Source organism: Pleurodeles waltl, chromosome 2_1 (assembly GCF_031143425.1).
Source record: "Pleurodeles waltl isolate 20211129_DDA chromosome 2_1, aPleWal1.hap1.20221129, whole genome shotgun sequence".
Taxonomy (NCBI): Eukaryota; Metazoa; Chordata; class Amphibia; order Caudata; family Salamandridae; genus Pleurodeles; species Pleurodeles waltl.
The window spans coordinates 384656971-384676043 of NC_090438.1; positions in this window are offsets into that span (position 1 = coordinate 384656971).

Below are 19073 nucleotides of genomic sequence, written 5' to 3' on the forward strand. Positions count from 1 at the left end.
CTAGTGTAGTGTGTAGAGGGTCACTGGGAGTGTAAGAAAACACTAAGGGTGTCCAAGATACCCCACCCCAGGACCCTGAAAAGTAGGAGTAAAGTTACCCTACTACCCCCAGAAAGACAATAAAGTTGAGATAGGGGATTCTGCAAAGGCAACAACTGACTGCAAAGCACTGAAGACGGATTCCTGGACCTGAGGACCTGTAAAGGAAGGGGACCAAGTCCAAGAGCCACGCAAGTGTCTGGGGGGCAGGAGCCCACTAAACCCCGGATGAAGGTGCAAAAGGGCTGTCTCCGGGTGGAAGAAGCCAAACATTCTGCAACAACGGAAGGGCCAGGACCTTCTCCTTTGGTCAGAAGATGTCCCATGGCAGGCTGGAGGATGCAGAGTTGTTTCATGCAGAAAGACCACAAACAGGCCTTGCTAGCTGCAAGAGTTGTGGTTAAAGATAATGGGTGCTGCCCGGGCCCAGGAAGGACCAGGACGCCGCCCCTTGGAGGAGCAGACAGACGGGGTGCTCAGCAACAGAGAGAGCCCACACAGAAGCAGGCAGCACCCGCAGAAGCACTTGAACAGGCGTTCAGGAAATCGGATCAAGGTGGTTGTCTCAACACAACAAAAGAGGGTCCCACATAGTCGGTGGTCAACTCAGCGAGTTCAGCAATGCAGGACTGAGTGCTGGGGACCTGGGTTGTGCTGTGCATGAAGTAATCCATGCAAAAGTGCACAGAAGCCCTAGCAGCTGCAGATCATGCAGTACACAGGATTACTGTCTGGCGTGGGGAGGCAAGGACTTACCTCCACCAAATTTGGCAGAAGGACCACTGGACTCTCGGGGTCACTTGGATCTAGCTACTGTGCTCCAGGGACCACGCTCGTCAAGGTGAGAGGGGACCCAGAGGACCGGTGATGCAGAAGTTTGGTGCCTGCGTTAGCAGGGGAAGATTCCGTCGACCCACTGTCGATTTCTTCTTGGCTTCCAGTGCTGGGTAAAGGCAGACAGCCCTCAGAGCATGCACCACCAGGAAACAGTAAAGAAAGCCAGCAGGATTAGTCGTCTTGCTACTTTGTTGCGGTTTTGCAGGCGTCCTGGAGCAGTCAGCGGTCGATCCTTGGCAGAAGTCGAAGAGGGAGATGAAGAGGAACTCTGGTGAGCTCTTGCATTCGTTATCTGAAGAGAAACCCACAGGAGAAACCCTAAATAGCCCTCAGAGGAGGATTGCCCACCTAACCAGGTAAGCACCTATCAGGAGAGGTCTCTGACGTCACCTACTGGCACTGGCCACTCAGAGGCCTCCACTGTGCCCTCACACCTCTGCATTCAAAATGGCAGAGGTCTGGGACACACTGGAGGAGCTCTGGGCACCACCCCTGGGGTGGTGATGGACATGGGAGTGGTCACTCTCCTTTCCTTTGTCCAGTTTCACGCCAGAGCAGGGGCTGTGGGATCCCTGAACCGGTGTAGACTGGCTTATGCAAGGAGGGCACCATCTGTTCCCTTCAAAGCATTTGCAGAGGCTGGGGGAGGCTACTCCTCCCCAGCCCTTAACACCTATTTCCAAAGGAAGAGGGTGTAACACCCTCTCTCAGAGGAAATCCTTTGTTCTGCCTTCCTGGGACTGGGCTGCCCAGCCCCCAGGAGGGCAGAAGCCTGTCTGTGGGTTGGCAGCAGCGGTAGCTGCAGTGAAAACCCCAGAGAGCTAGTTTGGCAGTACCCGGGGTCCATGCTAGAGCCCCGGGGATGCATGGAATTGGCACCGCAATACCAGATTTGGCATGGGGAGACAATTCCATGATCTTAGACATGTTACATGGCCATATTCGGAGTTACCATTGTGAAGCTACATACAGGTATTGACCTATATGTAGTACACATGTGTAATGGTGTCCCCGCACTCACAAAGTCCGGGGAAATTACCCTGAACAATGTGGGGGCACCTTGGCTAGTGCCAGGGTGCCCTCACACTTAGTAACTTTGCACCTAAACTTCACCAAGTGAGGGTTAGACATATAGGTGACTCATAAGTTACTTAAGTGCAGTGTAAAATGGCTGTGAAATAACGTGGACGTTATTTCACTCAGGCTGCAGTGGCAGTCCTGTGTAAGATTTGTCTGAGCTCCTTATGGGTGGCAAAAGAAATGCTGCAGCCCATAGGGATCTCCCAGAACCCCAATACCCTGGGTAACTAGGTACCATATACTGGGGAAATATACGGATGTTCCAGTGTGCCAATCAGAATTGGTAAAAATGGTCACTAGCCTGCAGGGGCAATTTTAAAAGCAGAGAGAGCATAAGCACTGAGGTTCTGGTTAGCAGAGCCTCAGTGACACAGTTAGGCACCACACAGGGAACACATTCAGGTCACAACCTATGAGCACTGGGGCCCTGGTTAGCAGGGTCCCAGTGAGACATATAAAACACTCTGACAAATAGGGTTTTCACTATGAGCTCTGGGGTCCTGGCTAGCAGGATCCCAGTGAGGCAGTAAAAACACCCTGACATACACTCACAAACAGGCCAAAAATGGGGGTAACAAGGCTAGAAAGAGGCTACCTTCCTACAACTTGGAAAAGCACTGCACAGACAGACTTCAATGTGAGTCCAATAGGTCCCTTTGGAGTGCAGAGGTCACAAGGGTTCGGGATCCTAAGAGTACAGCTGGTCCTCTGGTGCAGTGGCCAATGGTGCCGGGTGCAGAGCAGATAGGTGAGCCAAGAGTTGTGCATGAAGGTGCCCTCTGAACCAGGAGGCAGGTCACTTTAAGGGTTGATTGCAGGTGCACAGGGCCACTCTGGGGGGTAGTTCTATTGATCCTGAAGTCCCTCAAGTGGGGATTGCTTCTGGTCCTCAGAGAACCTGGAGTGGACCTTTCTTCTGGGTATCTCACATTGGGGGTCCAGTACCACTGGCTATTGCACAGTTCACTCACCGGAGGTCACAGTGCCATCAAACGTTGCCTGCTTGCAGGGTTTGTCCCCGGGATCCGTTGGGTGGAATTTGGTCAGGCTGCTGTGTCTGTTTTCTTGGTCAGTAAACTGGACTTCACTGGTCTTTGCTTCTTTTTTGCAAGGAGTGATACCTTCACTCTGGAGGGAAGTCCTTGGCACTTTTCAGAAGAATGGAGGTCCTTTGTGGTTCTGTAGAGTCTGCCCAATGTACAGTCAAAGCCTCAGTGGTGATTGTCTAGTACTGGGTGCAGCAGGCAGGATTTGGCACCTTTTCTTTGTGCAGCAGGTCTTCTGTTCTCAAGCCTTGGGTCTTCTTTGTTGCTGGCCTTCTTGTGTCCTTGGAATCTGATCTCCAGGTCTAGGGGTGCCCACTAAATATTGCATTTAGTGGGCATTTAAGGGAGTTCCTAGTAATGACCAATGGGTCATCTACCTTAAGGTGGATACACCCACTATATGACCACAGTCTGTGGGCAGAGGTCACTTACCTCTTCCAGATTGGCTAATTTCCTACTATGCAAGATGGAGGAAAATGAAATGGAGGGGTCACCTCACATGCAACACCTTAGGGGTGATGCGGAGAGGGTGGCCACTCCTCCTGTCCTTTGTGCAATTTTCCTGCCATTGATCCCACCAAAAGTGGGGGGTTTGCAACAGTGGCGGCCATCTGCTGCTAGCAGCAGCGCTGGGGGTTAACTTTCAAGAGGGGAAGCTTTCAGGCAGGGCTGTGCACCTTCCTGGGGAAGGAAGTGTAACATTTCTGCCCAGGAAGGGCTTTTTTTCTGAACCCAAAGAGCAAAGGCTGTCACCCCAGGGTTCCAGAATCGTGTCTGGAGATGGCAGACTGGTTGTGACCATCCAACAACCATACCAGCGTTAGTTAGCTTTTGCAGGGGTCACTTATGAAGTAGCCCCTAAGTATCTTTTGCAATAAATCCACTACTGGTACCAGTTTGGATGTATTGTTGTGACTTGTTTGATACCAAGCAACCCAGGCTTCAGAGTGGCCATCATGTAGCTGTGAAACTCATACTGACCACTATCCAGCACATGCATTTAAAATGGCTGCTCTGTTCAATTACTATGCCCCTGGTTTTGCAAGGACACAGTAGGGGTATGTTGCTCATGCATCTATGCCCATACATGCAGTATAGTGCACCCTGCCTTGGGGCTGAAAGGCCCACCAGACAGGTGACTTACCTATATTACATGCAGTGTGTAGCGGACAGGTCACACATTTTGTGTGCCATGTCAGTTTCGCATTTTAGACTTACACCAAGACACTCAGCCAGCAATGGCCGTGCTGGGTACACTGGGATGCAGGGTCCCTGAGGGTGGCACAATCTGTGCTGCTGCCCTCAGGGGCCTACCCTTAGTAACCCACGCCCTGGGTACCTAAGTACTATTTAGTAGTGACTTATAGTGGCAGCTAAAGGTGTTGACAATTGTGCCAATGCATCATGACAGGTTTGGTAAAGAGATCTGGCCCAGGGAACCAGATTAACAGGGGCCCTGGGCACTAAAAACATGGAAACCACATCAAATACCAGGCACAAAGTGTGTGTGGGGGTGCTAACCATGTCAAAAGAGGCACTTTCCTACATTCATCCAGGAGGAAGTAATCAATTTTAGAGAGACGCCAATATTTATGCTGCAGAAGGTAAAACCTATTTGAATGCCTAGCTTGCTGCACCAGATATCTACCAGGTGTAGGTCCCTCATCATATCCCTTAGTGTACATCACATTTTTGGGGAGCTTATATACTTGGATTTTGATGTTCTATTAATCTCTTTGCTTACGACTCCACCTATCTCGACCTATCAATAGGGTGTAGGAGTATCTACCAAGTGATGCACAAAAGTACTCAAATACGCGGAATCATCACAACTGGGGCCATAATACTCTGCATATTATTAGTTTCTAAAGTAGATACACACCACTTACCTGTATCATCAGTTTTATAATTTATTAGCTTGATTCCTGAAAGATTTTTTATAATTATGGCCACCCCTCTCGTGCTGCCCCACTGCTCTGAACACACAACATCTTGTAACCAACTATTTGCACTTAAATCCCATCTCTCCAAGTGGCATTCCTGTAGTATTATAACCTGGGCCCACTGTATTTAAAATGTTCTATCACTAAATTCTGTTTCTTCCTTGATTTCAGCCCATGCACATTCCAGGTGAGAATTTTACCTGGAAACTCCCACTTTCAATTTTTATCCTGTAACCCCCCCCCCCATGTTTCACCAGATGGTCAGCCAGACACTAACCCTTCCCAGCTGCTACTGCATTGCCAAATGTCTCCGATGCATGGTCTGTGGATTACTTCTTCCTGTATGCTCCCCATCCACTTGTGTTCCCACTCACACCCTCACTAGGGGACCTCCTCTCACCACTTGGCATCATTTCTGCCATTCATGATGCAGGGTTGATTGTGACTAATACGCACATCAAAATCGAAATATAAATATCATTGCCTTTCACCTCACCCATCCCCACCCTGATATATAGGGGGTCATTACAACATCGGCGGTAAAAGCTGCTTACCGCCGTGCAGAAGACCGCCAATACACTGCCGCGGCTGCAGAATTCTGCCACAGCTATTATGACCCACATCCCGGAATCCGCCGAAATTCAGACACCCACACAACTCCGCCACACCAAAAGTCAGCGATAAACTGGCGATAACAAATCCTCCACCGTCACGCCAACAGAAACACGCCCATGCTATTACGACACACAAATCCACGCGGTGGTCTTTCAACCGCGGTATACCATTGGCAGTACACACCACCGCGCTCAAAATACACACACATCTCAAAAACACCGCCACATTGGACAATTCAAAATACACACACCTGATACACATACAAACACCACTCCCACACACCCAACACAATATAAAACACACACCCACATCACCCACAAACCCCTACAACCAAAAATTATAGACGAAGGCGACAGAGAGAGAGCACAGCAATAGACAACCCCACCACACAGAGGCACACAACACCATCACCCACACAACATCCACGCACAAAACACCACACACCACTACACATCACCACACTAATCACCACATACACCACCCCACACATCACCTACACCACCCCATGGCACGCCAAAGACACCCCAGGTTTTCGGAGGAGGAGCTCAGGGTTATGGTGGAGGAAATCGTACGGGTAGAGCCACAGCTATTTGGATCACAGGTGCAGCACACCTCCATAGCTAGGAAGATGGAGCTATGGCGAAGAATAGTCGACAGGGTCAACGCAGTGGGACAGCACCCAAGAAATCGGGAGGACATCAGGAAGAGGTGGAACGACCTACGGGGGAAGGTGCGTTCCGTGGTCTCCAGGCACAACATCGCGATTCAGCGGACTGGCGGCGGACCCCCACCTCCTCCCCCACAACTAACAACATGGGAGGAGCAGGTCTTGACCATTATGCATCCTGAGGGCCTCGGAGGAGTCGGTGGAGGAATGGACACTGGTAAGTCTAATCTTAACTATCAAATCCCCCACCCTACCTGCATGCTATCACACACCCCCACCCTCACCCCCTCCCCTATCACTCCAACTCCTCACTAATGTACTAATAACACAAACCACCCATCCCTACACCAAGCCCTGCATGACACAACAAAGCATGAACACCCCTCACTAAAGCATGCCCACTGCACATACCCATAACAACCCCTAACCATCATCACACAAGCCCCCACACAGGAAAGCTAGCACTGGGGTACACGCTCACCCACCCATTGCACACCATGACACACACACATGCAATAATCATGCTTTTATACCCCTGCAGGACCACTACCTAACGTCACCAGACAGGAGGGTCCTGATATCTCTACCCCACCCCCAGAAGAGGCCCACAGTGATGACAGCAGCTCTGGCCAACTGGATCAAGATGACCAGCCCAGACTATTGTGGGCCTCGGGACAGTCGGTTCCCCTCGCACAGGCACAGCCCAACACTGACCTTCCGCCCTCTGGTAACACCAGCACAGCACCCACCCAGCGGGCCCATACCTCCGTTCCCAGGACACGTCAATCAGCTGTGTGTCCACCACTACAGGGAACCCAGGATAACCCACCACCCCAACAACAACAGGGACCTGGGGGCAGTGGTAGTGGGCACACGGTCCAGGGGACGGAGGCCCAGGAACACAGGGGAACTGGGAGGGCTGCCGTGGGACAGGGGGCGGACAGGCCAGGAGAACCCACTCTCCACGAGGCCCTCTCCTCCATCATGGGAGCATACCACAACTCCCAGGAGATGATGGCGACGGTCCTGGCAAAGTTTCAGGAGACCCAGCGCATGCAGGACGAACTGTATTTGGGGTTCAGGGAGGAGCTCAGAACCACCAACTCCACCCTGGGCACCATAGTAGGGGTGCTGAAGGATATACAGAAGACCATGAGGGACACCGTGGCACTCCAAGGGGCCCCTGACACTAGCCTGGACGATGAACTGCCCACCACCTCCGCCGGCGCTAGTGGACAGGTCGCCCCGCCACAGGACCACCACACCAGCACCCCACCCCCTGCAGACGAACAACCACCCCGCAAGCGGTCCCTGAGATCCAGGAACAGGACAGAGCAAGATGGCAAGACCCCCGCCAGGAAATGAGACCACCTTGATTGTCATCCCACTGTCCCACTTTGTGACCCTGTCCAGATTGGAACTGTTCCAGCTCCACTTCCTATGCCCATATGGGCAGTGCACCTGTGAGACTAATAGACTGGACTCTGCCATGGACATTCCTCCACCATCACCATTTTACCACCCCCTCCAATAATTAGCATTTCAATAAACACCCTTGAAGCACAAAACAATCTGGAGTCAGCCTGTGATTTAGAAAATGTGTATTAGCTATGACAATGACAAAATCAGTTTGAAAATGTAATGTCAACATACCTATGTCACACATCACAAGCCCATGAAGGATGCAAGCAGATGACACACGTTGGTAACCACACCTGTGAAACCGTAATGGAAATGTACCACTCAGTTAGCATATACTGCTTCAAATTGACGGACAGGATAGAGGTAGAAGTGTGAAAGTAAATGTAATAGTAAAAAAATGTGTTCTCACCTGTGTGTCACTGGAAATATTGCTGTATGACAGAGTCCCTGTTATTAATGTCTTCTTCCTCTGCTTCCTCCTCATCACTGTCCACAGGCTCCACAGCTGCCACAACACCGTCATCTGGACCATCCTCCGGCAGAAAAGGCACCTGGCGTCGCAAAGCAAGATTGTGAAGCATACAGCAGGCGATGATGATCTGGCACACCTTCTTCGGTGAGTAGAATAGGGAACCACCTGTCATATGCAGGCACCTGAACCTGGCCTTCAGGAAGCCGAAGGTGCGTTCGATCACCCTCCTAGTCCGCCCATGGGCCTCATTGTAGCGTTCCTCTGCCCTGGTCCTGGGATTCCTCACTGGGGTCAGTAGCCATGACAGGTTGGGGTAACCAGAGACCCCTAATAGCCACACATGGTGCCTGTGGAGTTGACCCATCACATACGGGATGCTGCTATAACGCAGGATGTAGGCGTCATGCACTGAGCCAGGGAACATAGCATTTACCTGCGAGATGTACTGGTCTGCCAAACATACCATCTGTACATTCATGGAATGATAACTCTTATGGTTCCTGTACACCTGTTCACTCCTGTGGGGGGGGACCAAAGCCACATGGGTCCCATCAATGGCACCTATGATGTTAGGGATATGTCCCAGGGCATAGAAGTCACCTTTAACTGTAGCCAAATCCTCCACCTGAGGGAAAACGATGTAGCTCCTCACGTGTTTCAGCAGGGCAGACAACACTCTGGACAACACGTTGGAAAACATAGGCTGGGACATCCCTGATGCCATGGCCACTGTTGTTTGAAATGACCCACTTGCAAGGAAATGGAGTACTGACAGCACCTGCACTTCAGGGGGGATTCCTGTGGGATGGCGGATTGGTGAAATCAGATCTGGCTCCAACTGGATACACAGTTCCTGGATTGTGGCACGGTCAAACCTGTAGGTGATGATTAAATGTCTCTCCTCCATTGTAAACAGGTCCACCAGCAGTCCGTACATAGGAGGATTCCGCCATCTCCTCACATGTCCCAGCTGACGGTGCCTAGGAAGGACAACAGCGACCACATAGTCAAGCAACTCAGAGGTATGTACCCACAGCTACACAGTACACGAAACATAATCCAAAAAGTTGTCTGTAAGTGTGTTGAGTCCATGCCTAGGTATGTGTGACGCAGTTGTAAATGAAGCCATGTGGGCCCCTGAAATGGCGGCTGCCTGACCTCTAAACTGGGACAATTGGATGTAAGGTAACTGCGCTGGCGTTGTACACCGACGCGGTAGGCGGTCGAAGACCGCGGCGCAATGCTGCATTGGTTAACATTCGACCCTATGGGTCCCAAGAGCCAATGACGAAGTGCACCGGTGGTGATGGTACGCACCGCCGCGAACGTTACCGCCGCGGACGTGACCGCCATTTTCTATCTGTTCACTCACTCGATACCTGATCTTTGACAGGAGAGGACTTACACTGCAAGTGCTGCTGTGACCTCGGTCTGGAAGAGACAATGGCTCGTGCGTCTGGGGAAAGGGCCCCTGCCTTCACTGCACAGGAGTTGGAGAAGCTTGTGGATGGGGTCCTCCCCCAGTATACGCTACTCTACGGTCCTCTAGACCAACAGGTGAGTACATAGGGTGCAAGTTGTATGGGCTATGCCTCGGTGGAGAGGGCTGGATGTAAGTAGGAAGGGGGCAGAGTTATGCGAGCATGAAGGAGTGTAAATGCATGCACCACATGGCAAGGGCAGGGATGTGGGCCACTCACTTCGACGGTGATGTTGCTAATGACTTCTCTTCTTCCCCTGTACATGTCATGTAGGTCAGCGCCCACCAGAAGAAGGATATTTGGCGTGCCATCGCCAAGGAAGTCCGGACCCTGGGGGTCTGGCTGAGGTGCCCCCCTTCCCGTCCCCCTGAGGTGCCTGTTGTATTTCTATCTGATGGCCCTGCAGTGTTCTCTCCGTTTGTGGACAGGTATCTAGTGTGGGCCTCGCCCATGCATTGTGGTCCCAGCGGTCCACGGACATTGAAATGTGCATACCTGCACTACTAATCGTGATGTATATATTTTGAATGTGTATATATTTCTGTATATATGAGCTTACTGTATTTGGATACATTACAATGGTTCAAGTAATTTGGTTTTGTCTTTGCATTCTTCCGGGGGGGTTGTGGGTTGTTCCTGTGATGTTTGGAAATGCATTGGTGTGTGTGTTGTAGTGTGCGAGGGTCGGGTTGAGGGTGGGGGTGTTGCGTGTGTGTGTCCCTGACTTTTGCCTCCCCTATGTCGTAGGTGCAGTACTCACCGTTGTCTTTGGCGCCGCCGTTGCTGGTGTTCGTAGAGGAGCAGGTAGACAAGCGCAGGGAGTATTTGGAGTTCGGGCTCCATGGTGGCCTCCTTCCTTGTGGAGTGTGTTCAGGTGAGCGTTTTCCCATTGCAAAAGCTGTTTCCGCCATGTTTTTATCCACGGTGAATCCGCCCCGGAAAAGGTGGCGGATTGGTGTGTTGTAATACTGTGGGCGGTACTTTGTCTTCCGCCTGTCTGTTGGCGGTGACCGCCGCGCTGCTTGTCTGTACCGCCGTCGCGGTCGGAGTGTTAAAGTGGCTGTCTATGTTGGCGGGTTCCGCCACGGTCATAATTCCCTTTTTTTTCCCGCCGGACTGTTTGCGGTATTACTGCAGCTTTAACATCGTCCGCCAGGGTTGTAATGAGGGCCATAGTCTATAAAAATGCTCCTAATTCCTAAGGATCTGCTTTCTTTTTTTCAATTAATTTATCTACTTAAAATTGTAGAAAAGTTTATCTGAACTTGGCCCCCAAATTTTCATAGCTCTTCCATTCTGCTTTCTAACTCCCACTGTTGCTGCACTGTCCTGTTGCCAATATCCAACCTTACTTGATATGAAAACCTTTTATATGTCAACGCTTTATCTTTCAGCACACAAAATATAACTTGTTCTTTCACTGTATAAGTTTGAAGAATTACATGAATCCTTCTTGGGGATTTCCAATTTGGGTTCTGCTTAAAGATCTCTTTGAATTTCCAAGTACAAGTTGATATCAATTCTGTCCTGTAGGATCCCTTCCTTTAACATTTTTATAACAAAGTCCATTAAATCACCAGAGTCTGACGGGGATATTCAATGGCCTTAGATGCTTAGACCTTGCGTGATTTTCTAATCTTTTCAAGAATTTCCATTAGCATTTTCTTTTGTTATTCCAAACTCCTGTGTTTTTTATTGCAGGCTGAGATTAGCTCTTTCCATGCACTCATCCAAGATCTGTGTTCGCTCTATAAGGTCATCAAACATTCTCACTAGTGCTCAACATGACCTCTGTATTTCTTTGTGATCATTTTCTGATATCTCAAATCTTTTCTCATAATTTTGGATCTGAGGCCCAAGAGAAGCATGTGGATTATCCATCTTATCTGACCTTACTGTATGCACGCTGCAGCCTCTTCAGCATATCCATTCTCCTGCACATCTACACTTTTTGATGGAGGACTCATAGATGTAACAGAAGCCCCTCCCTGGTTGTCTGCCACTAGAAGTGTCTCAAAGCTGTTTACTAGTGCTATAGATGATAAAACAGACCAGTGCTTTTTCCACCCTCTCAAGGTCCATCTGTAGATAATTAAACACATCTGTGTCTTATTTGTTTTTGACATACCTGTACTGTCTTTGAATAACACTGCTGACTGCTCATTGTATTTACTCTGTTCCATTATTCTAAAAAAGGAATTTAGGGAGGGAGTTGACTGTTTGAGTGTCCCAGCAGCTTTCCTCGCCCATGTTTGTTGTGAGTCTAACTTAGGGTGCTATTTGTTTTTTCACCAGTATGGTCTTATTGAAAACAGGTTACATATAGACTTCACTTATAGAGCCACTTTCACTAACCAACTTCATCTCCACCCCTACTGACCATAGCCCGACCCCCTGCTTGGGATGATAGGTTTTGTTATCAGATAGTCAGAGGAGACAGTCAGAGCAGCTGTTGTTATAAGTATGGATGAAGTTCTAGGGCCCCTCTGCTCTCATACCAGCACAGCTTCTGTGGTCTCTCCAGTACCCGGCTTCAATTGTTCAACCAGTTTAATCCTGTTGCCTCCTCTTTTTTGGGACATTTTCCTCTTTATCTGAATTAGAAGCACTAGTAATACCTGGAGGGCCTGAGGGACCAGCTGTAGCCGCTGTTTATGTGTCATTTGTTATTCTGTGCTCCTTTCTGCAAGTACTGGAACAACTGATGGGAAAACTGATCACAAACCAGGACACTCAGCATGCCTCATCTTGCCCGGTGCTGAATCTGCCTACGTTCCCACAGAGGATGACCCGAGCAACAGCAATTCGGGCATGCAACAATGAGGCGAGAGCAACACTCCAAAGAGAGTCGGGATGGGGAACCTGCAAACTACAAGACCTTGGTGACTTCAGCTGGAGGTACCTTGTGTTCCATTCAACACACAATGGATGGGACTGGAGGGTTTAAGGGTAGTATGTACTATGGAGAAATCATCCCCAAAGCCTGGTCTCCCACAACCAGCATCAGCCTGCATAAGCCTGCCGCCATGTTCTTCACGTGACCCTGTTCCAGACCGAAGAGGGTTTTTGCTTTTTACAGGCCTACTGTATGGATGACTTTGTTACTCTGCTTTACTATTCCACCTTTAAGGGGTTATTGTTAAGCTGGATAGTAAAGCAAACTAACAAAGCCATCCATTCAATACTCTTGTACAAGTAAATGTTATTTTTTTCTTAATAAAGCATTTATTATTATAGTGCTACAAAATAACTATTTAAGCGAACAACCATTTTACGAATCCAAATGATATAAAATAAGTTACTATTTTATTAGTTTTAATAAAATTATAAACAATATAATCCAAATAAAATGATATTTTAGAATATTAAAAATCATAACTGGTTCTTAACAGCTCTTTATATTAAGAAATTGCAAACAATATACCAACATTACTACAATAGACAACATAAAAATGTACAGAAACAGCACGTCTAACATAGAAAAATAGAAAAAAACACACTGCTACATAAGTAACATAAGATTAGAATTAAAATATATCACACCCAACATATCATTTTAAATAAAACGATTAAATATGACTTACACAAGCAGAAATCCAATGTAACAACATACCACCTAAAATGCAAATATACCCTCCAGCTTAAAAAACTAATTTGTTTAGAGTGGAGTATATTTTAGTAGCGTTTGAGCGATTATTTCTAGGTAATGCAGTCCTCGATTGTTTGCAAAGAGTAGGACTTTGCTAATTGGCAATCCATGCATTTGGTGAATTTGTTTGGGTACTTCATACCATAATTGTCATGTTATGACTTGTCTTTTACATAGTACTTTATAGCTATGTTCTGTTTTTAAGTGTCTTTGAATCGGTATAAGCTATGATGGCTCCTTCCAAGAGTGCTTTTGAAGGAATTATGCCACCATTTATCTGCATTATTAGTTTTGGCTTTCTAGGCTACTATACTGTTATACACATTCTATCAGGATATGAATGTATGCACGCAGCGGTGCACTGAATGGTGCTTGCATCTATTGCAAAAGTCATCAACTTATGGTTAATTCATTGCAATTTTCTTTATAGAATGGTTATTATAGCAATAATGAATAATTTATTGTAAACCCTGTTAGTGGGGCATATGCAAGGGCACTTAGGGGGTCATTCTGACCTTGGCAGTCCATGACCGCCATGGCGGAGTGCGGCGGAAGCACCGCCAACAGGCTGGCGGTGCTTCCTGGGCGATTCTGACCACGGCGGTAAAGCCGCGGTCGGAAAAGGGGAGCCGGCGATTTCCCGCTGGTCACCCGCTGGCCCAGGGAACCCGCCATGGCGGCGCTGCTTGCAGCACCGCCATGGGGATTCCGACCCCCTTCCTGCCAGCCTGTTTCTGGCGGTGTCCACCGCCAGAACCAGGATGGCGGGAACGGGTGCCGTGGGGCCCCTGGGGGCCCCTGCACTGCCCATGCCACAGGCAGTGCAGGGGCCCCCTAACAGGGCCCCACAAAAAGATTTTCACTGTCTGCTTAGCAGACAGAGAAAATCGCGACGGGTGCCACTGCACCCGTCGCACCCCTTCAACTCCGCCGGCTCCATTCCGAGCTGGCTTCATTGTTGAAGGGGCTGTCCCGCTGGGCCGGCCGGCGGTCTTCTGGCGGTCGCCCGCCGGCCCAGCGGGAAAGCCGGAATTCCTGATAAGTGGTGCTTTGTTCATTTGCTAATAGTGCATCTCAGTGCCATATTACATCTTTGATGCTGCCCACGAATAGAGTTATGTGGGTGTAGGATGGCGAACAAAAATTAAAAGTGCCATTCATTAATAAGGCAACACATTTTGTCAGGGTTAGTATTTTATTTGCTGTACAGAAAATTACAATTATTTTTTCATTGCTCTCATTATCATAGAAAATGAAGGGGTCTATTTTTTGCAGTTTTTCCGAGGTGGTCAAAAATATCAATCTGCACAAATATCCTTGTGACTTGTGGATTGCCTTACAGTTCTTCTGGTTTCAGTAAATAGCCTTTCTAAATTTAGTATTGAGGATAACTATCCCAATATTTTTTCAAGAATGTTAAGATTCATGTCTTTTAAAATTAATCTTGTGTTTGCTAAGGGGCTAGCGCTAGCTTCTTTTAAGTCTTGCATGTTACAAGCTGTACTTAAACTATGTTATGATAATTATGCTTTTTTATGTTCTGAAAAGTTTCTTTATAGATAGTTCCTCATCATTAACGGATTTTACATTAGTACTTAGGGCACATTCAGTAGGGGTATTTGTCTGTGATTCTGTACTTAGTGTTTGTATAATTCATATAGCTTAGTAGCGATTTTCCTTTCTTTAAGTTATGTGTATAGCTCCATTGGACATTGTTGTGTAAGAAGATGGTTCTTTATATAGTATATAAAAATGAGATATAGGCCATCATTACAACCCTGGCGGTCAGTTATATAGTGGTGGTAATACCGCTAACAGGCCGGCGGTAATAAATATGAAATTATAACCACGGCGGAAACCGCTCAGACAGACAGCCACTTTAACACACCGACCGCCAGGGCAAAAGCAACAGGCACCACGGCGGTAACCGCCTGCAGCCAGGCGGAAGACACTGTATAATAAAACACCAATCCGACACCTTTTCCAGGGTGGTACCAATGACATCAAAAGCCTGGCAGAAACAGTGCACAGAAGGGAAATTACTCACCTCCGGAGAATCAAGGAAGAACCATGCCACCATGGAGCCTGAGTTGCCTGTGTTCCCATGCTCTTCTACGTTCTGCTCCACTACGAACACCAACGCCGGCGAAGATGACCACGGTGTATACTGCTGCCTAGCACACAGGGGAGGGGGGAGTGAGGAGGGAAGAGAGAGTGACACACACACACAACACCCCACCCCCAACACCATACACGCAAGCAGATGCAGTAACATTACATATTCACCTCGTACCCCTCAGGAATAATGCAAGGACAACTAAAATAGCGGAAAAAGAGTGTAATAAGATAAATATAGTAGGAATACGTGCATTCAAATCAAAAAGTATATACATATTCACAAATCAAGGGACACTGCCAAGTCCTCAATATTCGTGGGCCAAAGGGCCACATCACAAAGTCTAAGGCCCAACCTCACTCCTGCAACAACATGGAGAGAACACTGCAGGGGCATCAGGTCAAAAATACACAAGCACCTCAGCCGGAAGATGGTTCAATGCCACTGGTCCTGGAGGGGGCAACATGCCCTGTGCTCTGTCCAGGGGAGTTCAAGGCCACAGTCTCTCAAGTGGGTGACTTGCTAACTGGCTCTGGAGGGGGCGACATGCCCTGTGCTTGGTCCTGGGGAGTGCAAGGCCACAGTTTCTCTCAAGTGGGTGACTTGCCCACTGGCTATTGAGGGGGCAACATGCCCTATGCTTGGTCCTGGGGAGTGCAAGTCCACAGTTTCTCAAGTGGGTAACTTGCCCACTGGAGATGGAGGGGGCAACATGCCCTGTGCTTGGTCCTGGGGAGTGCAAGGCCACAGTCTCTCAAGTGCGTGACTTGTCCACTGGCAATGGAGGGGGCAACATGCCCTGTGCTTGGTCCTGGGGAGTACTAGGCCACAGTCTCTCAAGTGGGTGACTTGCCCACTGGCTCTGGAGGGGGCAACATGCCTTCTGCTTAGTCCTGGGGAGTGCAAGGCCACAGTCTCTCAAGTGGGTTACTTGCCCACTGGCTCTGGAGGGGGAAACATGCCCTGTGCTTGGTCCTAGGGAGTGCAAGGCAACAGTCTCTCAAGTGGGTGATTTTCCCACTGGTTCTAGAGGGGGCATTGTGCCCTGTGAGCTTCATCCTGGGGAGGATGGGGTGAGTGGATGGCTTCTCCACAGGTTCTGGAGGGGGCATTGTGCCCTGTGAGCTACATCCTGGGGAGGATGGGGTGAGTGGATGGTTTCTCCACTGGTTCTTGAGGGGGCATCGTGCCCTGTGATGCAGATCTTGGGGAGTGCAAGGTCACAGTCTCTCAACTGAGTTGGGGATTTGCAGGGGCCAGGCCGCACAGCAGCCTATGGATGCAGGACTACACACTGTCCGCTGGCGGTGGTGGCTGCTCAGTGGTGCCAGTGGTGGTGCTGCTGGTGGAGCTGGCAGTGGTGGGGGGAGGGTCCAACCCATCCCCTGCAGCCTCAGACGGCTGCCCACTGGGGCTGCTGCTTCTGGTTGCGGTGCTGGCAGTGGTGGGGGAGGCTCCAGCCCATCCCATGCAGCCTCGGATGGCTGCGCCACCATGGTTGGTGGTGGGAGCTCCGACTGAGTCCCAACACCAGGCCCCTTGTCTCTACTGCCCTCTGTTGCAGGCCCCTGGTCCTTCCTTCCTGCAGCTGAGGCTGCCTCCTTGCCCTTCCTTCCTGCAGCTGGGGCTGCCTCTTTGCCCTTCCTTGAAGCACTTGGGGCAGGTACCCTTTCTGTCTGTCTGGCTGGTGGCCGAGATCCTTTCCCACTTGGAGTAGGTGGGGACACTACTGTGCCCGTAGACTGGTTAGCTGAGGTGCTTGCCTGGGTTTTGAACACCCTGGCCTGACATGAGGGACAGGGGGGAGGGCTAGGAAAGAGGTCAATGTTGGCGAGGAATAGCTTCTTAGGGACATTGGGGCGGGAAGAGGGAGATGGTTTGGGAGTGGAGGAAGAGGGAGTGGTGGTAGGAGGTGTCAGTCTGCTGTGTATGGGTGCAGGTGCCTGGGCTGGATGCTGTTGTGAGGTGGATGGCTGTTGGGTGTCTGAGTGCTTGTGTTTGTGTACTTTGGGAGGAGAGGGCACAGACACAGTGGGAGAGGACACAGGGGACGTGTGCATGGATGTGGGGGTGGTGACTGCCAGTGAAGGATGTGTACTGATAGGTGTGCTGGTGATGGTGGTAATGGATGAGGATGGGGTGCATGCAGGTGTGAGTGTAGACACAACTGGGAGAGAGGTGGAGGACGGGGAAGAGGGGGACATAGTGGAAATTGTCGATGTTGGTATGTCTGATTCTGGATGTTGCTTGTGTGAGTGCCTGTCGGATGAAGTGTGGTGCTTGTGTTTGCCATGTCCACTCTTGTATGTTGTCCTGGGTGCCTGCTCGTCTGTCTGTGTGCTTGGGATAGGTTGGGTTTGAGGGGAATGGGAATGGGTGGAGGAAGTTGGAGGGGGGAGGTTGGAAACAGGGAAAATGGCTGCCAGCAGAGAGGAGGCAAGAGCCTGGATTGATCTCTGTTGGGCCGCCAAGACAGTGTGAACGCCCTCCAGCAATCCATTGGACTGATGCATTTGGGCTGCCAGCCCCTGGATGGTATTCACAATGGTTGACTGCCCAACAGAGATGGATCGCAGGAGGTCAATAGTCTCCTCACTCAGGGTAGCAGGGCTAACAGGGGCAGGGCCTGAGGTGCCTGGGGTGAAGGAGATGCCCACCCTCCTGGGTGAGCGGGCACAGGCAACTCGCTGAGGGGCTGCTGGGAGGGCGGTGCTGGTATGGGGGTTGGGGGCTGTACATGGGGTGGTCTCTGAGGTGTCCGCCACCACTAGGGAGCTTCCATCGGAGGAGGAATCTGTGTCCAAACTGTCCCCTCAGTCTCCACCGAGGCGTCCCACTGGTGCACTCACCGTCGGTGGATTCTGCCTCCTGGGTCCTGTGGGATGCATCTCCCTCTGTCGCTGGTGCCTCTGCTCCTCCGCCAGATGATGCTAATGCACATAAGGATAGGGTGACAAAACAAAAAGGGGGGGAAGAGACAAAGGATACACTAGGTCAATGGCGGCACCAACACGACCGTTGGTGTACACAACACGCTCACACACAGGGAACAGCCCTACGCATTAGGCAATTCACTACCAGTCACAATAATAGTCACCAGCCCATGGAAAGGGACATCTAACGCACATTGCAGCATACCTGAGACCTACAGACCCCTACCCAGTAGTGGATGCCTACTAGCTTGGTTGGATGACTTTCACATCAGAATCCTGCACAACATGGGACCTACTCTACAATGCCAGGCCTGGCCTAGGGACACCTACAGGGCCCCCTCCCCCACCCTGATACCACCCCACCAGGCATGAGTTGTATATTAGGGCACTGTACTCACCCCCTTGTAGCTGCTGTGATACCTACAAGTGCCCATCTAGCTCCGGATAGGCCACCGCCAGTATTCAGGCCATCAGGGGGGTCAGGGTTCCTTGTTGGGAGGCCAACCCCAGCTGGGCCTCCACCATCTTCCATGCCCAGCGTCTCAGGTCCTCCCACCTTTTCCGACAGTGGGTGCTCCGCCTGCCATAGACACCCAGGGTCCGCACATCCTTGGCGATAGCACGCCATATACCCTTCTTTTGATGGGCGCTGACCTGCAGGGAAATGCACACAGGGAAAGGTATTAGTCCGACTGTTCTGCCTGTTACACTCATGGCCCACCATGCCCCTTACCATCCCCATTAGCACAGACATGGGCCACCATACATGTTCT